The 23,957-nt window shown below is 39.2% G+C and overlaps 1 long non-coding RNA gene across 1 annotated transcript in view; it reads left to right on the top strand.

The window, feature by feature from the left end:
- Nucleotides 1–23,957, top strand: part of LOC138155443 (uncharacterized) — a 64,931-nt gene that overhangs the window by 39,287 nt on the left and 1,687 nt on the right. The window contains exon 4 of the long non-coding RNA XR_011166831.1: nt 23,675–23,829. This is a non-coding gene — a long non-coding RNA (uncharacterized lncRNA). The remainder of the gene's footprint in view (nt 1–23,674; nt 23,830–23,957) is intronic.

The raw sequence follows: 23,957 nt of genomic DNA, 5'->3' as shown, positions 1-23,957 counted from the left end.
TTGAGCTCTGATTATATCTTCCCATTTGATGAGGCATTTGCCTGAGGCCATAGGCTTTTCACTGTGGCTCAGCCCAAATCTTTAGCCCTCCTTTGTCCAGCAATTTCCCACCCTTGATCCTCTCAATATCTATACCCAAATCAACTGTTCCACCCTTGAACTGGCCTAGCCCACCATTGTCTGTCATCTCCAGGTAGCCTCCAGCAACTTCCCACCCTTAATTACTCATTTACTGGAGACTGACCTCATTGACTCCCCCTGAAGACCTTCCCCAAACTCCTCCTCTAGACCACCCCTAGATTCTTCCCACAACCTTTCTGTATGTAAGACCCCATCTTGCCTCCATATGGTGTGAGAGCACCATAGAATTTTCTAGCACAGCCATGCTCTGTTTCAGATGATTCTGGCCCGCTTGCCCAATGCAAGTGTCACAGATACTGAGGCTCCTTAACAGTCTACCCAATATGGCAAACTTTTAATAAACCTTACTTTTCTTTGGCTGAGAAGACTTGAGTCAAATTCATTCGGCAGGACTTGGCGTGTTGGTATTTCGGGGTCTCAAGCACCCCTAACCCTAGACCTCATCATTTTATGATGACTATCTACAATAGTATTTATAAAGTGTTTAGCACAGAGCCTGGCACATAGAAAGTGCTGTATAAATGCCATGATGATGAAATTGTTGAGGGGATCATTCTACATGTGTGCACTGCATAGGGCCCAGGTCTCCACTTTCAAAGCAGATAATTAAGGTACATTAAAAGAAAAAAAATAAGGCCAAATCCTTTATTATTTTTCAGTCACCCTAATAATTAGATCTTTCTCAATCTCCAATTTTTAGATATCATCAAATGATGCTTTCTATTAGTTGAGTCCTACCTAGAAAATTGATAGGGGTCACGAAGAGTCAAGACACATGACTGAACAACATGGAAAGTGTCTTGAAAATCTTAGAGTGATCTCATCATCACTCAAAAGATCACCTTCATGGTTATAGCCCTCAGCACCACTCTTCTAGAGTTTGCAGGAGTCTCCTAATTGCCCAAATATAGGCAACCTCTCCCAACAGGAATCTCTTAGAACAAAAAGGCTCAGTTTCCTTAAGGTGGTAAGGCCTTCTAGAGGACCCTTTCATCCTAGTCCCTCCTGTCTCATTCAGTGGAAGTCCCTTCCAGCTCTAATCTTCCATTCTCCACCCTCACTTGGCCCTACCCATCCCCTCAAGCTCTCATTCCAAATCTCTTCTCTCTTTCATAGCCAAATTACTAAAAGCTTTCTACACTTCTAGCCTCTCCTTCATCTCCATTCACTTAATTCAAAACCCTTTGTAATTTGGCTTTTTTCTTCACCACTCAATTGAAACTGTTCTTCTAGAAATTGCCACCAAACTCTTAATTGCCAGATTAGATGGCCTTTTCTTGTGCTGTACTCTTGAGTTTTCTTTTTTTATCTGACTTGCCTTCTAAGAAGCCTTTGCTGGGTTGTTACCTATGTTGCCCTGTGACTCTACCTCAAGGCTCCCTCCTGAGCACTCTTCTCCATCTGTTGGTGATCTCATCACTTCCCTCATTGTAGGTGATTCCCAGAGCCATCCATCTGCCCCTAGTCTTTCTCCTAAGCTTCGAGATGTCCTGAACTGCATGTCCCTTAGACATCTCAAAGCAGAACTCATTCTCTTTGCCCCCAAAAGGTCCCTCTCTTTGTTGAAAAAACCACATTTCCACTGACTTAGGTTCCACACTTGGAATCCTGTTCACCACCTCTCAAACCCCTCCCACTCCTATTCAATGAGTTGTTAGATCTTGATTATATTTCCAAAACACCTCTGTCACTTATTCCCTTGTTTCTCCCTTGGGTGGATAATATGCTGGGTGTGGATTCCAGAAAACATGAATTTGAATCAGATACCTTCTATCTCTGTGATCCTGGTCAAGTAATTTAACCTCTCTCAGCCTCAATTTCCTTATCTGTAGAAGGGGGATAATTACCGCACCTAGGGAAAGTTCATTGGATAGAGTGGGATAGAGTGCTGGGCCTGAAGTCAAGAAAACTCATCTTCCTAAGTTCAAATTCAGCCTCAGACTTACTAGTTGTGTGACTTTGGGGAAGTCACTTAACCACTGCTTACATAAAACTAGAGAAGGAAATGGTAAACCACTCTAGCGTCTGAATAACAACAACCCATGTTGGGTCCTACCTGGAAAATTGATAGGGTGTCATAAATTGATGAAAAGTCATACACATGACTGAAAAATGACTGAACAACATGGAAAGTGTCTTGAAAGTCTTAAAGTGATCTCATCATTGCCATCTACTCAAAGGATCACCTTCCTGGTTCTAGCCCTCATCACCATTCTCCTAGACTGTTTTCAGGAGCCTCCTAATTGGTCTCGATTCTCTTCCCAAGGTAGGCTGTCTTCCACACAGTTGTCTAAGTGATTTTCCCAAAACACAGGTCTAACCATGTCAAGCTCCCCCCTTGCCCCGACTCCCCAGTAAATTCCACTGCTACTTTGTTACCCCCAGGAGCCATATAAACTCCTGTCATCTAAAGCTCTTTGGAACCTGGCTCCAAGCTGGGCCTGTTTGTTGTTTCAATTGTGCCAAATTCTCATGACCCCATTTGGAGTTTTCTTGGCAAAGATACTGGAGTGGTTTTCCATTTCCTTCTCCAGCTCATTTTTACAGTTGAGGAAACTGAGGCAAACAGGGTGAAGTGACTTGCCCAGGGTCACACAGATGGTAAGTCTGAGGCCAGATTTGAACTCAGGAAGATGAGTCTTCTTGACTCAGCCCACACCACTGTATTACCTAACTGCCCACAGGTTAGCCTGCTATATTACTTCCTTCTGTGCATTCTTTGGTCTAGCCTATTGATTATCTTACTGAGTTCCTCACACTTCTCTCTCTTCTCTGCCTTTGCTCTGGAGGCTTCCCCATGTCTGGAATGCTCTCCTTAAAATCTTTGGCCTCATTTGAAGCACAACTAGGGCACCATATTCTATATGAACTATTTCCTGTTCCCCTATAGTTTCAGCTGCTGGCAAGATTCTTGCCAGAGTCCTCCTTAATAGGCTGATCCTTCACCTGGAAGATGGTCATCGACCTAAGAGCTAGTGTGGCTTCAGGAAGGACTGAGGAAGAGTCAATATTGTGTCTCCTGCTTGACAACTCCTGGAGAAATGCCAGGAGCAGAACAGATGTCTGTATACAACATCTGTAGATATGACCAAGGCCTTTGATGCTGTTAGTCATGAGGGCTTATGGAAAATTAGTCAAAATTTGGTTGCTGCAGAAATTCATCAGCATTGTATGTCAGTTTCATGACAGCATGCTTTCCAGGGTCCTAGATAATGGACAAGACTCTCTTGCTTTCCCAGTCACCAATGGAGTGAAACAAGGCCATGTGCTTGCTTCCATGCTTTTTAGCATGATGTTTTTAGCCATGTTGTCAAATGCTTTCATTGAGGATGAACATGGCATCAAGGTCAGCTACTACACTGATGGTAAATTCTTCAACTTGAAAAGGTTATAAGTCTAAACCAAAGTGGAGGGAGTGTTGGTGCATGATCTTCCGTTTGTGGATGATTGTGCACTCCATGCAGCCACTGAAGCTGAGATGCAACAAAGTATGGACCAGTTGTCTGCTGTTTGTGCTAATTTTGGCCTAACAATTAACATCAACTGCCACCACACCATCCATATGTGGAAACCACTGGTTACAGCAAATGGAGAAGTTTTGAATTCTGGGGATAAGTTCACTTACCTTGGTAGTATACTTTCCAGGGATGTGCACATTAATAATGAGGTTGAAACATGCATTGCCAGAGCTAGCTCAGTGTTTGGGAGGCTCCTAAGGAAAGCATGGGAGAGAAGTGGTATTAGGCTGATTACCAAACTGAGGGTCAACAGAGCCGTGGTGCTGACCTCATTGCTTGTGAAACCTGGACACTCTACCAGCACCATACAGGGAAACTGAATCGCTTCCATTTGAATGGTCTTAGGAAGGTTCTGAAGATCACCTGGCAGGACAAGGTAACAGATACTGAGGCCCTTGAACTAAACTGCCAAGCATTCAAACTCTGCTTCAGAGAGTGCAACTGATGGGCTGACCAGGTTGTTCGAATGCATAATGTACACTTGCCAAAAAGACTATTTTATGGAGAATTCACACTGGACAGGTGTTCACATGGTGGTCAGAAGAAGTGATATATGGACACTCTCAAGGTCTCAAGAACTTTGGAATTGATTGTGTGACATGGGAGACACTGGCACAGGAATGCTCAGCATGATGTCCTCACATCAGAGAAGGTGCTGTGCTCTGTGAGCAAAGCAGAATTTAAACAGCTCAAAGGAAACACAGGACGTGCAAATTTGGAGAATCTACCCCAAATGTTCATATGGACTGTTTGTGCCCAACCTTTGGTAGAACATTCCGAGCTTGTTTGGTCTGATCAGCCATAGTCGGACACATTGAAACTTGACTTTAGCATAGCGATGTCATTTTGGTCCTCCATATAACCATAGTTTCAACTAGCCTACCCCCTAAATTACAATTTATTTTCTATATGTTTGTATGTATATACATATCTCCTCTAATACAAACCTCTTAAAGATAGGGCTTTACAATAATAATAATAATAGACAGTATTTATAGAGTATTTTAAGGTTTGCAAAGCCTTGGACATATGTGATCTCATTTAATCCTTACAACCCCATGAGGCAGGTACCATTATTATCCCCATTTTGCAGATAATATGATAATGATAATAATAATAATTTACATAACGTTTATTATGTGAGAGGCACTGTATTAAAAAGTTTACAAATGTCATTTCATTTGATCCTTATAACAACCCTGAGAGGTGAGATACTATTATTACCTCATTTTACACATGAGGAAACTAAGGCAAACATCAGCTAAGTGACTTACCCAAGGTTACACAGCTAGTAAGCATCTGAAACTGGATTTGAAGACCCATTTTCTTGACTATAGACCCTAGCATTTTATACACTGGACCACCTAGCAGCTTCCTTGACATTTCATTTCTGTGTTTGTATAACCAGCACCTAGCTCATTTGGCACAAAGTAGGAATTTAATAGGGCGGTTAGGTAGGTGAAGTAAAATTAGACTATCTTCCTGACTTCAAATTTGTCCTCACACACTAACTATGAGACCCTGGTCAAGTCACTTCATCCTGTTTGCCTCAGTTTGCTCATCTGTAAAATGAGCTGGTGAAGGAAATGACAAACCACTCCAGTATCTTTGCCAAGAAACTCTAAGTAGGATCACAAAAAGCTGGATACAACTCAACAACAACAAGGAATTTAATAAGTGCTTGTTGCTTAGTTAAAGGTTAATAAGTCCATCTCACTTAAGTTATGAGTTTTTTGAAGGAAGGGACTGTGTGTTATTCAAGTTTGTAACAACAGATTTATCACAGTGTATTCAAAACAAAAAAAAATGTTTTAATTTTATTTTTTTTTCCTAATAGATATTTGTTAAAAACACTGCTTTGTTTGGATTTTGGAAAACAGGGAATATATATATATATATATATATATATATATATATATATATATATATATATATATATATATATATATATATATATATACTCCTGTGTTCTGCCTTGGTTCTGCTCATCTTTTTCTTTTCTTCTACCTCCTTAAACTAACTTGTATTTATACACACACGTATTTACATATGTGTGTTGTCTCAAAAGAACCAAAGTTTGATACAGAGTAGACTTTTAATACCTACTATCAATTGGGGTTAAGTGACTTGTGTAGGGTAACAGGGCTAGGAAGTATCTGAGACTGAATTTAAACTCACATTCTCCTTACTCTGGGGACTCCTAGCTGCCCCCATTATTTTCCACAAATGTGAGTTTACCTTAAAATGCAGGCTTTCTTTTTGGAGGGCAATTGGGGTTAAGTGACTTGCCCAAGGTCACACTGCTAGCTTTTTTTGTGTTAAGTGTCTCAAGCCAGATTTGAACTCAGGTCCTCCTGACTCCAGGGCCGGTGCTCTATTCAATGCGCCACCTAGCTGCCCCTCCCCTCCCCCCCAATGCAGGCTTTCTAATCAAAGGAACAGTTCCAACAATGAAATTTTAGATATATAAGATATTTCCTGCTTAGAATGTTTCACTCCACAGTCTTCTGGAGAAAAACAGCTGACATTTACTCAGCACTTTAGGGTCTACATTGCTTCCTAATAATACTATGATGAGCTGGTCTTCAGAACTGAAGGAAGGGCACCTTCCCTACTGTGGGAAGGGATAATTTACTTTACTTTCACTATCTTTGGCAAAGGCAAAGTGCCCTCGGGTTCCTGGTCAAACCCCTCAAGCTGATATAGAAAAAGAAAAGGTCAGGAAGTGCTTGGTTTGTCAATCTGACCCAAGAGCTGTAGTCAATTTCATTTTATAAATCAACTATCAAATAATATTTATTGAGCTTCTGGGTACATGGCACAGTGATAAATATTATGGGGCTAAAAAAACTCCTTCAAAGGTATGATGGTAATAATAGCTAATGTTTCTGTAGAACTTCTAAGATTTACAAAACATTTTTCTCAAAAAAGCTTCTTGTGAGAACATAGCAAGAGTGGAGGCCAGTCACCCTTTATTTTTATAGAATGAAGGGTATTTTTGCATATATTAGATCCTTTAATAAAGATTTGTTTGAATTTAAATTACAGCCCAATGGGGAGGCAAAAGAACACAAATAATATTCAAGTGGTATATAGACTCTGTTGGTGAAGTGGGTTAGATAGAGTAAGAGACTTTTGAATGGGAAAACCTGAGTTCAATTCCCACCTCAGACACTTACTAGCTGTGTGACCCTGGTCAAGTCACTTGACCTCTGCCTCAGTTTATTCATCTGCATAATGGGGATAATACTAGCACCTACCTCATGGGGTTGTAAGGGTTAATAACAGCACAAGGTTGTTGTGAGGAGACAACACGTATAAAACACTGCAAACCCTAAAGCACTTTGTAAATGCTGTTTATTACCTATAAATTTATATATTTATTACCCATATGTAAACTCTATATTATTACCCATCATCATCATCATTATTACCTCAGGACAAAATATGTGCAACATCCCCTCTGGAGGGGAGGTTCAGTTCTTTTTAGTTGGAGGCAAACACTTTGGATTCAAGGTACTCTGTGTCTTGACTTCTAAAAAACTATAGCTTGAATCCCCACAGGTCATGACGCTAACAAAAGCAATTAGCTGAAAGCAAAGGCCTTTACTGAGGTGACATCTTAAGAACAATAGGAACAAAACATTCTTCTCTTCTTTCTCTGTACTAAAATGTACTTTCTCTGTACTAAAACAACTTAAAATGTTGTCCTTGGACCCCTGGGAATCCCTGAGACCCTTTCAAGGTCAAAACTGTTTTCATAGTAATACTAAGACATTATTTGCCTATTAAAAATTTCTTCCTTTTTCCAACTACATATCTTTGTGAGGTCGGATTTTCTTCACATACTTCAACCAAAACAGCATATTGCAACAGATTGAATGCAGAAGCAGATATGAGAATCCATCTGTTTTCTATTAAGCCAGACATGAAAGAAGTTCGCAAAAATATTTAAAACAATGCCATTTTTCTCACTACATTTTTGTTTTGGAAAATAGAGTTATTTTTCATAGAAATATGTTATTTATGTTAATAGATAATAGGTTTAGTGTTATTTTTAAATGAATAATTTTTAAATGATCAGTTTTAATAACTAATATAGTAAATATCAATAGATTTAACCCATAGAAACAAAAGCTCTTTGAACTCCTCAGTTTTTAAGAATGTAAAGGGTTTTTGAGAACAAAAATTTTGAAAACCACTAGTGCTTGGTTGATTTTATCAGCTTTCATGGATTGAGTTATCATTGCTTTGCAGGCAGCTCACTGCTGGTAGAATCAGGAAGATGAGTTTGAATTTGGCCTCAGACATTAGCTGTCTTACCCTTTGCAAGTTACTTCATTTTAGCCTCAGTTTCTTCTTCTGTAAAATGGGATAATAATAGCACCTACTTTACAGGGTTATTGCAAAGACTAAATGAGATAATATCAAACCTTTGTAAACCTTAAGTAGCCATATAAATGCTAGTGATTATGTTATTAATATCTCCCCCAAACCAACCAACCAACCTATAGTACACTCTTCCACAACTACACACAGAATTAGTGGGAAGAACAGGGACACAGAATACATTAGTAGAGAGTTATACCTTAGAGAACATAGCTTTCTTATGACTTGAGGAGGCTCAACCACAATCCTTTTTAAGGTTTTCCCCAAGCATCTTTTACTAAAGCTTCTTCTTTCTTTCTTTCTTTCTTTCTTTCTTTCTTTCTTTCTTTCTTTCTTTCTCTCTTTCTCTCTCTCTTTCTTTCTCTCTCTCTCTCTCTCTCTCTCTCTCTCTCTCTCTCTCTCTCTCTCTCTCTCTCTTCCTTCCTTCCTTCCTTCCTTCCTTCCTTCCTTCCTTCCTTCCTTCCTTCCTTCCTTTCTTTCTTCATTCATTTATTTATATAGTCATTCATTCATTCATTTATTTATTCATTCATTCATTTATTTATTTATTGCCTTTTTGGAGGGAGAAGGTAGGGCATTTGGGGTTAAGTGACTTGCCTAAGGTCACATAGTTAGTTTTTTGTGTTAAATGTCTGAGGCCGGATTTGAACTCAGGTCCTCCTGACTCCAGGGCTGGTGCTCTTTTCACTGCGCCACCTACCCGCCCCTTTTACTAAAGCTTCTAAGCAAAGTTCATATGGTACAATATTTAGCCCCCAAATTAAGTTTTCCATAAGATTTTAGGTTTACCATAGTTGATGTACTTGCCATACCCAAATACGTGGCTGTTCAATTTGACAAATAAATAACCATTTTACAATCATATCATAGGTTATAGCTTGTCTTGGTGTTTGGGAAGGCTGGGCCCAGCCCAAAGATGATAAAGGAAAGGAAAGAGGATAAAAAGAATTTGAGTTTTGCCCCTCAGAGAGAAAGTTTGGTTCCTAGAGAGCTCCTGAGAAACCAAACTACTCTAGTGATGACTGCATCAAAATGGGCACAAGCCAAACCGAGAAGTGTGGAGTGATGGATACGAGCCAGGCAAGATCTGTCATGGCAGTTCAGATTTATTGATCAGAGGGCAGGGTTTATATAATGAATGCAAAGCAATTATCTCTTAGGAATACATGCAAAAATATTTACTGTTCTTGTACATTTAGCATATCTATGTTTTTATGTCCTTGTTGTCTTACGCAATTCCATATATATTATTATCCTGGTTCCCTTGCATGCATCTATGTCTGGGTCAAACTCAGTTATTGTGTCCTAAGTTCCTACAAGTCAGGAAGAGATGATGAGCCAATCTTAAGATATAGATATAAGATAAGATATAGCCTTCACGGGGAACGGGCTTGGGAGAAATCCTGAATCAGAGTCTTCCCATGTATGGACCGGGTCAGAGACTGGCCCTCAACACTCTAGGTAAAAATTCTTCTGTGTCCCTGACACATCTAGGACCCCTCAAATTTCTCCACTGGAATCTTGGAACATCCAAGACATTCCAAATGGAGATCTGAATTCTTCTTACAAGGACAAGCATGCTAGCTTAAAAAAAAATCAGACAACCCCCCAAAAGCCCCAGAGAGGTTTGGGGCTCCCATTTTAGGGGATTAAGGGGAAAGGGAACAAGCATTTATTAAATATACCAGGCATGCTGAGATGTCACAAATATTATCGCATTTGATCCTTACAACAAACCTGTGATGTAGGTTTTGTTATTATATCTATTTTACAATTGAGGAAACTGAGTCAGACTGAAATGAAATGACTTGCCCAAGGTCACACAGTATCTGAGGTAGGATTTGAACTTAGGTTTCCTTACTCACAAGTCCAGTACTTTAACACACCTAGACACCTAGAGGTAATAAAGTTTGAGGGTATAAACTATATGGATATTATTCATCTTTTCTGCCTCCCAGTTTGGTTGTGAGTTAAAGTCAAACAAATCTTTATTAAGCATCTAAAACGTACAAAGAACACATTCTAGTTTGAAGCTGGATTTGAATTCAGTTCTTCCTGATTCTGGACCCAGAGCTCTATCCACTTGGACACCTTGCTGCCTCAGTTAAGTAGATGTAGTTGATTATTATGAGATTTCTTGTCCACCAGAATTTTCTTCTATTGGTCTACAATCTGCAAATATCTCAGGTATGATCTAGATCTATATGAAAGTAAAAAAATTAACATTAATTCCCACAATATGCTGCAGGTTCCCTCAATTGTAAAGTAGGGATAATAGAATCTACCTTGAAGAATTATGAGGATCAAATGAGATATGTTAGTTTTTTTAAAAAATGCTTAGCACAATGCCATATACAGTAGGTGCTATATAAATGCTTATTCTCTTCCTCCCTTCCTTGGAGTTGAACTGCTACTCTTCTCTTCTCCAAAGAGGTCATGGTTCTCAGTGTTATTTTCTGACTACTTGGCTGGCAAGGTGACTTCCTAAAGCCTACCAGAGGCATGGCTTATTTTTGTCCAATTACCCTGTAATTCCATCAAGAAAAACTTTCCTCCGAGTAAAGAGACCAAAAAGTGAAAATGCTTCTTTGGACTTCCTATAAATTAATATCTTAAAAAAAAATTAACTATCCCTTTATCTTCTGTGATTTCATCTTCTGGGCTTGTAGTGGGGTGGGGTGGGGAGGGAAATCAACTGATCTGATATGGCCACTCTCTCCTTCTTATAGACCCTTTCATTTGTCTTTTAAAGCTCTTTATAATTGGGCCACAATCTATCTTTCCAGTCTAACAGAACTAACTTTTCTGTTTTTCAAACGTGGGGCTTCATTTCCTACCTCTATGACTTTGTATTGGCTGTCCATCATTCCTGGAATGTACTACCTCCTCTCTCAGCCTAGTAGAATCCCTTACTTCTAGACTCGACTCAAACATTATGTTTGACAGGAAGCCTTTGTTAATACCTTCTCTCTTTGCCCACAAACTGCTAGCAATCTCCCTCCTTAAACGAACTTGTATTTATACACATATGTACATACATGTGTGTGTTGTCTCCCTCAGAACAAAAGCTTGACACAGAGTAGGCATTTGACACCTACTTTCAATTGATTGAATATATTTTTACAGTTGATTTGGAGGTATGAACCTATTTTTAGATGTACAGAAGATACCTATATGCTATACCATTCATAGGATACCTGCTCTATTTATGAGTAGGTTTCCTTGTTAGTGTTTAAATAGAATTAATGGCTTGCTCCTCTATATTTTTACAAGATTTTCAGATTTTTAACATTTTTTTTTCTTTTTTGGCAACTGCGGGATGGGAAGGAAGAATTTGTCTGTGGGGTACTTGCTTTTGGTAAACTGACTTTTTTCTTTTCTCTTCTTTCTTTTTTTTTACTTTGAAATGTTTCCCCCCCTCCTATAGTATTTTATTTTTTCCCAATTATATGCAAAAATAGTTTTCAATATTCATTTTTGTAAGATTTTCTCCCTTCTTCCATTTCTTCCCTCCTCCCTAAGACAGCAAGCAACCTGATATAGGTTATATATGTACAATCATGGAAACGTATTTCCACATTAGTCATGTTGTTATAGAAGAACCACAAGAAAAGGGAAAAACCATGAGAAAAAAAAAGAAAAAATAGTCTACTTCAATCTTCATTCAGACTTCATAGTTTTTTCTCTGGATGTGGATAGCATTTTGCATCATGAATCTTTTGGAATTGTCTTGGATCATTGTTTTGCTGAGTAGAGCTAAGTCAATTATAGTTGGTCATTGAACTATGTTGCTGTTACTGTGTACAATGTTTTCCTCACTTCACTCAGCATCAGTTCATGTAAATCTTTCCAGGTTTTTCTGAAATCCTCCTGCTCATCATTTCTTATAGAACAATAGTATTCCATTACATTCACATACCACCATATTCAGCCATTCCCCAACTGATCGGCATTCCCACAATTTCCAATTCTTTGTCACAACAAAAAGCTGTTAGAAATATTTTTGTACATGTGGGCCCTTTTCCCTTTTTTTATGATATCTTTGGGATATAGGCCTAGTAGTGGTATTGCTGGATCAAAGGGTATGCACATAAACTGACTTTTCTCCCCTTCCATTGAGTAGATAAGGGGGAGAACAGGTGTGGTGTAACATGGAGAAGCTTATCTGATAATTAAAGGTCTAATGTTTATCTCTCACTCACCGAAGTTATCAATTTACATAGATCCTTAGCTCAGGCCCAGGTTCGGAAGCTTACGCCTTCTCCAGCCTATAAAGATGTCCAAATTTCTTATTCTACTAAAGAAAGTTCATTCAACATTCCATACTAAAAATACTGAGGTGTTTGAAATCATACTATTTTATTCCACTTAACTTCAATGAGTAGACCTAAAAGAAAAAAATTTCTACCCAAGTTAGTATTTTGAAGTGAAAACTTAAGACTTTCAGAAATGCTACTCAACCCACTTGCTAGACTCTAGCTTCCATTTCCTACTTTTGACAAAAGCAAAAATGTAGATTACTGGGCAAAGAAAAGCAGAAATTGCTAGTCCTATTGCTTAGAATGTAAGTCTTTACCATTCTGTGAGCTCCTCTCATGTAGGGATTACTTCATTTTTTTACTTGTATCCCCAGTGCCTAGTACAGTACCAATGTGCACTTAATATTTGATTGATTATGTTGATCCCATAGAAGATGCCTCTCATAGAAAACACCTTACTCCTTCTGAGGATTTGACCTTTCCCTTGAATTGATATAGTTATGATTTTTCTTAATGGTGTGAACCGATTGAACTTGGTGGGTTAGTGGTGCCTGAGTTAAAATTCAGCCTCAGATATTTATTAAATGTGTGACTTACAAATTAGATGTGTAAGTCACTTAATCCTGATTGCCTAATCAAATAAATAAATAAAGAGACCTCAGAGGCCATCTAGTCTAACCCCTACTGGAACAAATGTTTCCTCTGCTACAGCCTGCCAAATGGTCATCTAGTTGTTAGCTGAAGATATCCAAAAAGGGGGAAAACCCACTATCTCCCAAGGCATCCCATTCTACTTCTGAATAGTACTGCTTGTTGGGAGGTTTTTTCCCCCCTTATAGTCTCAATATTAAAATAAGTACCTCATCTTGTTGATGTGGATATTCCCTTCAGTGATGCAGACCCCTACCCATCCCATCCATGCTTGCCTATCCAGTAAAATTTGTTAGTGTCTTCTGACAAGTTTGCCACCATTTGGTCTGCCCAATGAAGGGGGGAGGTATGGCTTCCTCCTTTTCTTCTGACGTTGCAATGGGTCATCCATTATACTGATGGTCATTTTATTTATTTTCTTTGTTTCAAAGGTTGCTTGGGGTCAAAGATTTCATCAACAAGTGACCTCCCAATTGGTGATGATCCTCTCCATGCTTTGCTCATTGGTCCTTGGAAAAAAGCACACATTCTGTTGCCTTCACTTTTACTCTTCTGGGATAGCTGACAACCTTCAGGGACTCAAGGTTATCACCATGCTATTATGAGACATTATAGAAAAATGTATAAGTTTTCCTTATTTAAATCTTAAATTTGCCTTTGTGAAACTTCCACCCATTGTTCCTAGTTGTGCCCATTAGGGCCAAACAGAATATGACTGACTAATTAATGACCCTGCTACTTCATAAGCCATTACATACTATGAAGCAGCTACAGTGTTTTCTCTGAGGCTTCTCTTCTTTAGAGGAGCCATCCCTAACTCCTTCATCTGATCTTCACATGAAATGATCTAAAGGCTCTTGACCACCCAAACTCTTTTTAATCTTTTTATCTTTCTCAATTTAAAAAAAATATTAAATTTTAGGGGGTAGGTAGGTGGTACAGTGAATAGAGCCCTGGGGTTAGAAGGACCTGAGTTCAAATCTAGCCTCAGACATTTAACACACACAAAACTAACTGTGTGACCTTGGGCAAGTCACTTAACTCCAATGCCCCTCCAAAAAAAAGCAAAAAAAAAATTTAATTCTTAAACATTAAAAAAATGCAGCAGAATACACAAAGAATATTCTGTATGAAACTATGAATCTCCATTTCATCAGCCTTGATTAAAAAAAAAGCATATGATTAAATTCTACACTTTACTTTCAAAACTGCTCATCTTGTTGGTTCCTCCTCTTTTCTTCTGTGTATTAAAAAAAAAAAACAACTGTTCCAATGGCCATTCTTTTTCTTAGTAACATAATTGTTAAATTTAATTACTAAATTAAATTCCTCTTAAAGGAACCCTCTCCTTCCCTGATTAAAACCTGAGAGAGAAAGAATAAAAAAACCCATCATAACAAATAAAGAGTCATGTGATGTCAGCTATCCCAGGAGAGTAAAAGTGAAGGCAACAGAATGTGTGCTTTTTTCCAAGGACCAATGAGCAAATGAATCCATGCTGTGGTTATGTCAAAAATTGTATGTTTTTGTATTTTGTGTCCATCACCTTTTTGTCAGGAGGTAGATAACATGCTTCCATCTACATCCTCTAGAGATGTGTCATAACATTGATCAGAGTTCTTAAGTCTTTTAAAATAGTTTTTCTTTACAATGTTGTTCTCCTTGTATAAATTGTTTTATTCATTTCACCTTGTTTCGGTTTATACTACTCAGAATTCTCTGAAACCCTCTTTTGTCATTTCTTACTGTGTACTAAAATTCTAATCCATTCCCATAACACAATTTGTTCAGCTATTTCCCAGTTGTCTAAGAGGCCATATAAGCCATATGTATTTTTTCCCTCTTCAGCATTAAGAACTTTGTTTTGCTTTTGATGATTTCATTTTACTGTTTTTTTTAATTAAAAAAAATTTTTTTTAAATTAACTTGTTTGTTTACTTTTAGTTTACAGGATTCAATTCCACAATTCCTTGAGTTTAACATTTTGTCCCCCTTCCTCCCCTCTCCTCCATGGCGGCATATAGTCAAGTATAGGATCTGTAAATACTTTCACATTATACATTAGTCAGGTTATAAAGACAGATTGTATCAGATGGAATGAAAAATGGTAAAGAGGACATAAAACCAAACAAGAAAAGGAAAAAGATCGGGTATTTTGCTTCCATCTGGATATAAACTCAGTTCTTTCTAGTTCTTTCTCTGGATGCACACATTTCTCTCCATCATGAGTCTTTTGGGACTGACTTATATCACTGCATTGCTGAGAAGAGTCGAACCTATCAAAGTTGGTCATCACACATACATTGTGTCTGTAATTGTGTACAAATTTCTCCTGGTTCTACTCTTCTCACTCAGCATCAGTTCATATAAGCCTCTCCAGGTAAATATGAAGTCCATCTGCTCCTTGTTTCTTATAGCACAATAATATTCCATAACATGCATATACCACAACTTGTTCAGCCATTCCCCAGTTGATGGGTACCCCCTTAATTTCCAATTCTTTGCTACCACAAAAAGAGCTGCTATAAACATTTTTGTACATATGGGTCTTCCTCCCATTTCTGTGGTCTCTTTGGGATATAACCCTAGGAGTGGTATTTCTGGGTCAAAGGATATGAAATTATTTATTTGAGCATAATTCCAGATTGCTCTCCAGAAAGGCTGGATCAGTTCACAACTCCACCAGCAATGCATTAGCAATTTGGATTTCATTTTAGTATTACATTTTTTGGTGGGGGCAGCTAGGTGGCTCAGTGGATAAAGCATCAGAACTGGAGTCAGGAAGACCTGAGTTCAAATTTGGCCTTAAGACACTTACTAGCTGTGTGACCCTAGCTACTAGTTCCCTGTTAGTGAGACTCACTTCTAGAAGATAATTTTTTCTTTTTCAAAGTCCTTTAAAGGATGAAGGATGAAATAATCATTAAGACATGTCAAGAATTTCTTAGTTTGGAGGGCAGAGCCAAGATGGAGGAGTAAAAACAAGAACCTGCTTTAGTTCCTTCTCCAACCACCTCCAATACCGGTAAAAAATGACTCTAAGTTAATTTTAGAGCTACAGAACCCACAGAGTGACAGAGAGAAACAAATCTGCTGAAGGCCACCTGGCAGATCAACAGGAAGGGTCTGTCACACTGGGCTGGGAGCAGAGCACAGTCCCCTGTAGGCCACACTAGCACAGACCTAGGCACAGACTGTCCTGAACAGACTTCAGGAGAGTGAATCACTGGCAGCTGTGGCAGTTTCCAGACTTCTCAACCCATAAACACCAAAAAGAAAGTAAAAGATCAGTGGGGAACTTTGTCAGAACTGGGTGGGAGAAGAGTATGGTCTGGCCCCTACCTCCAGGGCAGTGGAAGTGGCAGTGGCTGCAGCTGTTCCTGCAGCGGCTACTTCTGGAGCTCCTGACCCACAAATCATGGGGGGACCAGGTGGCTGACCAGAGGCATTTGCAGGAATCTCTTCACTGGCACTGAGGCAGGATTCTCTTGCTTTACCCTGCTTAGATCTGGGTCTCTGTCTTGGGTGGTGGTCCTGGGGTAAGAAGCACTGGCGTGGCAGAGCTTGTTGAGGCTGTGTAGAGGCAGTCATCCTCACAGTTCTGAGGCAGGTGCCTAGAAGAAGCTCTGCAAAACTTCAGAAATTTTGGACACAGCTCTCTCCACTCTGGAAGCAGAGTTCTATCTTGGCAAAGAGCTTAAACGTCAAGTAATTGACTGGGAAGATGAGCAAACAGAGGAAGCAAAGTCAAACTATAGAATCCTTTTTTGGTGACAAAATCAATCAAAACATCGAACCAGAAGAAGACAACAAAGTCAAGACTCCTGCATCAAAAGCCTCCAAGAAAAATGTGAACTGGTTGCAGGCCATGGAGGAGCCCAAGAAGGATTTTGAAAATCAAGTAAGAGAAGTGGAGGAAAAATTGGGAAGAGAAATGAGAATGATAAAAGAAAATCATGAAAAACAAGTCAATAGCCTGTAAAAGGAGACCTCCCCCCCAAATACTGAAGAAAATAACACCTTAAAAAAGTCTAACTCAAATGGCAAAAGAGGCCCAAAAAGCCAATGAAGAGAAGAATGCCTTAAAAAGCAGAATTGGCCAGATGGAAAAGGAATTTCAAAAGCTCACTGAAGAGAATAATTGCTTCAAAATTAGATTGCAGCAAATGGAAATTGATGACTTTATGAGAAATCAAGATACTATAAAACAGATCCAAAGGAATGAAAAAATAGAAGGCAATGTGAAATATCTCATTGGAAAAACCACTGACGTGGAAAATAGATCCAGGAGAGATAATTTAAAAATTATTGGACTACCTGAAAACCATAATAAAAAAAAAAGCCTAGACATTATCTTTCAAGAAATTATCAAGGAAACTGCCCTGATATTCTAGAACCAGAGGGCAAAATAGAAATTAAAAGAATTCACTGATTGCTTCTTGAAAAAGACCCCAAAAATAAAACTCCAAGGAATATTATAGCCAAATTCCAGAGTTTGCAGGTCAAGGAGAAAATATTACAAGCAGTCAGGAAGAAACAATTTGAGAACTGTGGAAACACAATCAGGATAACACAGGATCTAGCAGCTTCTACATTAAGGGATTGAAGAGTTTGGAATATGATATTCTGGAGGTCAAAGGAGCTAGGATTAAAACCAAGAATTACCTACCCAGCAAAACTGAATATAATACTTTGGGGGAAAATATGAATATTCAATGAAATAGAGGACTTTCAAGCATTCTTGATGAAAAGACCAAAGCTGAACAGAAAATTTGACTTTCAAATACAAGAATTAAGAGAAACATGGAAAGGTAAACAGGATGGAGAAATCATAAGGAACTTATTAAAGTTGAACTATTTACATTCCTACATGGAAAGACAATATTTATAACTCATGAGACTTTTCTCAGTACAAGGATAGTTGAAGGGAATATATATGTATACATATGTATATATGTATGTATGGGTGGGTGTATGAGTCTATATGTATGTTTGTATGTGTACATGTGTGTACATGTATACATAGAGGGTACAAGATGAGTTGAATGTGAAGGGATGATATAAAACATAAAATTAAGAGGTGAGAGAGGAATATATTGGGAGAATGAGAGGGGGAGAGATAGAATGGGGTAGAATATCTCACATAAAGGAGGCAGGAGAAGGCTGTTACAATGGAGGGGAAGAGCAGGAAGGTGAAAGGGAATGAGTCAACCTTACTGTCATTGGATTTGGCTTAAGGAGGGAATAACATACACACTCAATTAGGTATCTTGTCCCACAGGAAAGTAGGGAGGAAGGGGAAAAGAGGGGGGATGATAGAAAGGAGGGCTGATTGGGGGAGAGGGTAGTTAGAAGCAAATACTTTTGAAAAGGGACAGGGTCAAAGGAGAAAATAGAATAAATAGGGGACAGGATAGGATGGAGGAAAATATAGTTAGTCTTTCACATTATAACTACTACGGAAATGTTTTGTGTAACTACACATGTACAACCTATATTGAATTACTTGTCTTCCCAGTGTGGGTAGGTGAGGAGGGGAGAAGGGAGAGAAATCTGGAACTCAAAGTTTTAAAAAGAAATGTTAAAAAAAATGGTTTTTACATGCAACCGGGAAATAAGATATACAGGCAATGGGGTATAGAAATCCATCTTGCCCTACAAGAAAGTAAGGGGAGAATGGGGGGAATATAAGGGAGGGCATAAGGGAGGGCATATTGGAGGAAGGGGTATTCAGTAGGTTTGCTGTCTTGGGGTGGAGGTAAGGGAGAGATGGGGAGAAAATTTATAACTCAAAATCTTATGGAAATGAATGTTGAAAACTATAAATAAATAAATAAATGTAAAAAAAAAGAAGAAATTTGTGAAAATGGAAAAAAAAAAAATTTGTTAGTTGTTCTGCTCAATAGATATCTGCCATGGGGAAGGCATAATCCCTGTCCTTAAAGAGTACACACACTAGGGGTGGCTAGGTGGTGCAGTGAGTAAAAGGCCAGCCCTGGAGTCAGGAGGACCTGAGTTCGGTTCTGGCCTCAGATACTTAACACCCACACAAAAAACCTAGCCGTGTAACTTGGGCAAGTTACTTAACCCCAATTACCCTCCAAAAGGCAAAAAACAAACAAAAAAAAGAGTACACACACTGACAGGGGTGTGTGAAATAATTATGTATGTATATATGCATGTATGTTATATATATGTACATATGATTATTCATATGTACACATACAAGTAATTATGATGCAAAGTAGATTGTAATGGGGTCAAAGGAAAGATCCAGACAAAGTTGGAAAATTTTAGGAGTCATAGATTATACCTTTGTCTCTCACTCAGGACCTAGAACTTAGTAGGTGGTCAATATATATATTTTTGAATGAATGAATGAGGGGTAACTAGTTCCCAGTCTAGCCTACAAAAGCCTTTCTAACCTATAAGGTTGCTATCATTAAACAGCTTAGCTGGAATTTTATTAGAGAAGCCAGGTGCTTTTTATTTTTACTGTGTTTGTCTTTTAAGTAGCCCTAAATATAGTTGAAAACAATTGTACTAGAAAAAAACTAAGAACTCCTTTTAACACTGATCCATGAGAACAAAATAAAAACAAATGTATTGGAGATCTGTTGTACAGCTTGGGATGTGTGTATATGTATGGGGGAAGGGTGTCTAGGAGATATGAACTTATACATGGAATTAGCCATATCCTAAACTTCATCTTGGACAATGTTAACTAAGCACATGTCTAAACCATTGCTCTCAAGTTCAGGCCAAGCCTGTTCCTAATACTTCCCCTGTGGCAGAGTAGGTAATCCAGCCAGGCTTGACAACTTTGTTTATTTTTGGCCCTAAAGTCTTTAAATTCTTATTATTGAAGTATCAGTTACACTTTCTGATTTGTTACTACTGTCATCTGGGACAAAGGTTCATATCCGTATGAAGCAGGTTTTTTATTCTGAAATTCAGGTATAAAGGCTTCAGTGAAAATTTCACTTTGCTCATATAACATTAAATAAGTCTCACATGCATAAGAAAGCCAAGAATGCCATGCATTTGGTAGTAGCATTTCTATCTGCAAAAGCAATAGAGTCAGTGGTTTAGGGACTTCCTCTTCTCATACTTGGTACAGTCACAGGACACTCCAAGGGAAAGCATATTTCAAGCTACTTAACAACACTATTAAACTTTCATTCATTGGATTCTTTTCTCAAGTCAAACCATGTGTCTGAAACACCCACAGGGCCCCATCTTACAGGCCCTCAGACTCAAAATAGAGCTGCATAGCTTGTTGTGGTCCTTCCTTTTAAACCAACAAAAAGATACTTGAATATATTCTCTAGACCCCACTAACGATCACAAAGCAGAAGCTGAAGGGTAGGTGTGAAAGAGGAAATTTAAAAGAAAGAATAAGGTTGGATCAGTCCATGGCTTATGACTGACTCCTGGGGCTCTGACTTCCAAAGATTCCATATTAGAAGACAGAGAACTTGCCCCTATCACCACATTGCACATAAAGGTCCCTGTGGGTCATATTAGAAAACTGCATATTAAGGGCGGCTAGGTGGTGCAGTGAATAAAGTGCTGGCCCCTGAGTCAGGAGGACCAGAGTTTGGTTCTGCCTCAGACACTTAACACCCACGAACAAAAAAACAAACAAACCAACAAGTAGCTGTGTAACCTTGGGCAAGTTACTTAACCCCAATTGCCCTCCAAAAGGCAAAAAAGAAAAAAGAAAACTGCATATTAGTATTATCTATATTTTATTGTATTTTTGTTTATTTTGTTAATTATTTCCCAATTACATTCTGATCTATGTCAGGCCACACTTGGGAGTGTTGTAGGTTGCAAGTGTATTTGATCTGTCTATCCCAGGCCACCACTGCGCCTTGACCTTGACAGTACTATCCTCATTCTCCTTATTTTTTACAGATAAGGAAACTGAGGCAAGCAGGATTAAGTGACTTGTCCAGGGTCACACAGCTAGGAAGTGTCTGAGGACACATTTGAATTCATGAAGATAAATCTTCCTTACTAGGCCTGTCACTCCATCTGCTGTGGCACCTAGCTGCCATTAGGCACTACCCCCTACTGATGGGGATTCTTGTCTGTTGCTTCAAAATCCACCCTTTATCCACTGAGTTGGCTCAAGGCATTCCTAGTTCTACAACTAGAAGGAACCCCAGAAGCCATTTAGTTCACCCCTTTCTATAATTCATTTTATAGCTGAGGAAACTCAGGCCAAGAGAAGTTGGACTTTCCTGAGGTCACCCAGATAACAAGCAGCAGAGGGAGGATTTGAATTCAGGTCCTCTGATTCTAAATTCAGTATTCTTTTTACTTTACCTTGCTGTTTCCCTTCTATGAGTGCCAATCAGGGGACTTTCCTCTCAGATGTCTAGCAGGAAGAAACTCCTGGCCTCAGTCCACAGGGGCTAAGGGTTGTCCCCTTGTCCTATACCCAGCTATTTTGGTTTGTGGACTAGGTTCAGTGCTGGGAAAGATTGACCTCTTTTTTTTTTTTTTTTGAGGCAATCAGCGTTAAATGACATGCCCAGGATCACACAACTAGTAAATTGTCTGAGGCTGGATTTGAATTCAGGTACTACTGACTCTAGGGCTGGTTTTCTATTCACTGCACCCTAGCTGGGCCTTGACCTTTGTCCACTATAAGGGGAAGAAACTTTTTTTTCATATTCCTTAGTTCATTAACAAGTCTCCTCAGGGGCAGATAGATGGCACTGTGAATAGAGCATTGGCCTTAGAGTCAGGAGGACTTGAGTTCAAATCTGGCCTCAGACACTTAACACTTACTAGCTGTGTGACCTTGGGCAAGTCACTTAACCCCAATTGCCCTGCCTTCCTCCCTGGGAAAAACAACAACAACCAGAAAAACAAGTTTCCTCTCCTGTGTCCCAGGGATGATGTCAATTATAGTAAAAATTATGGCTCAAATCTAGGGTTTCCTTCAAAAAGAGGGAAATTTTAAAAAATGGTATTCAAATTAGCACTGATTTGATATTCACAGCACCGATGATGACTATGAATATGCTAGCATAGTTCTGAATCACAAAATATAACAGACTCTCCATATAGAAGACAAAAAGCAAAACATTTATTCTGATACCAGAAAGCCAAATCCCACAACAGAAAACCGAATCCATCATAGTAACAAAGAAGTTAATACACTTTGTCACTGTAGGAAGCAACACTATCCCAAAGCCTTCCCACAAAGGAATACTCACAATACTAGTTGTCTGCTTGCCTGTGTCCTCTCCTCCCTCAGTCCTAACTGCTCTGACTCCCAACTTCCTCCCAGCTCTGCTCCACCCTTCCTGCTCCACCTATTCAGCAAACTCCTCCCACCACACGCTTCATATGATTATGTTTGGCCTATTAAGGGACAAGGAGGATCTTCAAATTCCCTTAGGCACTATTAAGAGTTAGAGAAGTTCTTCAAATTCCCTTGCCATTACATCAATATACAATAGCAATCAGGTATGGGATAGGTAATTTATTCCTATATAGAAAGATACAATAAGCATGGAAGAATCACAGTACAAATTAAGAGGATTCAGCAACTTTCTGTTAAAGGATGAGTTGGAAAGTTAAAATTTAAGCCATATCAGAACCTAAAGCACTTTTATAGAATTTTCAATAAGTCAGTTTCCATTTCAGTTTGCCTGAGCACTGTCCAAACAACACTTGGCTACCTGCTACCAGTGAAATCCAGACGGGCTTGGGACAATTCTCTGATCTATGGCCATCCACTCCAATGCAGAAGTTTTCCTCTACTGTCAGCCACTCTTGCTTCAGGGACACTGAAGCTTCCAATGAGGACTTTCACACTTCTCAAACTCACAAGACCAATCAGTCAATCAGTCAATAAAGATTTATTAAGCACCTACTGGGTGTCAGGCACAGTACAAAGCTCTGGGGATAAAAACAAGGCAATGAGTATGTAGTCTTTGCCCTCAAGGAGCTTATAATCGAATGGAGGAAAAAACATGCAAACAACAAGTCATATTCAGGATAAATAGGGAATAATTAAGACAGAAGGCCTTGGTATTAAGAAGAGTTGGAGAAGACTTTCTGTAGAAGGTGAATGGGACTTAAAGGAAGCCAGAGAAGTCAGTGGTCTGGAGCAGAGGAAGAAGAGTGTTCCAGGCATGGGGGACAGCCAGAGAGAATGAATGCCCTGAGCCAAGAGATAGAGTGTCTTGTTCATGGAATAGCCAGGAGCCCAATGTCACTGGATTGAGAATACATGTCTGGGAGTAAGGTGTAAAAAGACTGGAAAGATAGGAGGGAGCTAGGTTATGGGGAGCTTTGAAAGCCAACAGAACATTTTGGATTTGTTCCCTGGGGGCAATAAGGAGCCAATGAAGTTTATTGAGTAGGGGGGCATTATGCTATGTTCAAACCTGTGTTTTAGGAAAATCACTTTAGTGGCTTAATGGAGTCTGCCTAGTTGTAAGAACACGTAAGAGGCAGGGGCTTCCAAGGACAGATATATAAGCTCATTTAGTTGTAGCCCTCAGGCTTTAGGTGCCACATGAGTGACTTGAGAGAGACAGAGGAGAAAAAGAAAGTTAGAGAGAGGGAGAGAGAGGTGCTTTGTCTTTATTTATCCTTCCCCAACCCTCACTGGAGAACCTTGTTACCTGGACAGGCAGACAGAGAGATAGACAGACAGACTAATCTGGAAACTGTTTCTTCTTTTAACAGAAGACTCCATCTCATTGTCATTGTTATGGTATGAGAAAGACACAGGAATCACTCCCAGTTTGCCATGTCATTCCAAGATGGCAGGTTCTTTCAGCACTGGTCTACCACAGGGCCAGATGGAGACAGAAAATTCATCCTCCCCTAAAGCCCAAGCAGTGAGTACCAAGTCTCTGAAGTCTCAGTAACTTTACAGGGGTGTAGCAGCAAGCACCCCAAGCGTCCTCAGGGTTTGCAGATACCACAGGTTCTTGGATCTGCTTTGTTAAAGGAAAGCAACTCAAAA

The sequence above is a fragment of the Petaurus breviceps genome, unplaced genomic scaffold, assembly GCF_028583685.1.
Source record: "Petaurus breviceps papuanus isolate PSGF00001 unplaced genomic scaffold, PetGlider_PUasm1.0 91133, whole genome shotgun sequence".
Classification (NCBI taxonomy): domain Eukaryota; kingdom Metazoa; phylum Chordata; class Mammalia; order Diprotodontia; family Petauridae; genus Petaurus; species Petaurus breviceps.
This window is presented reverse-complemented; position numbering and strand designations above follow the sequence as displayed.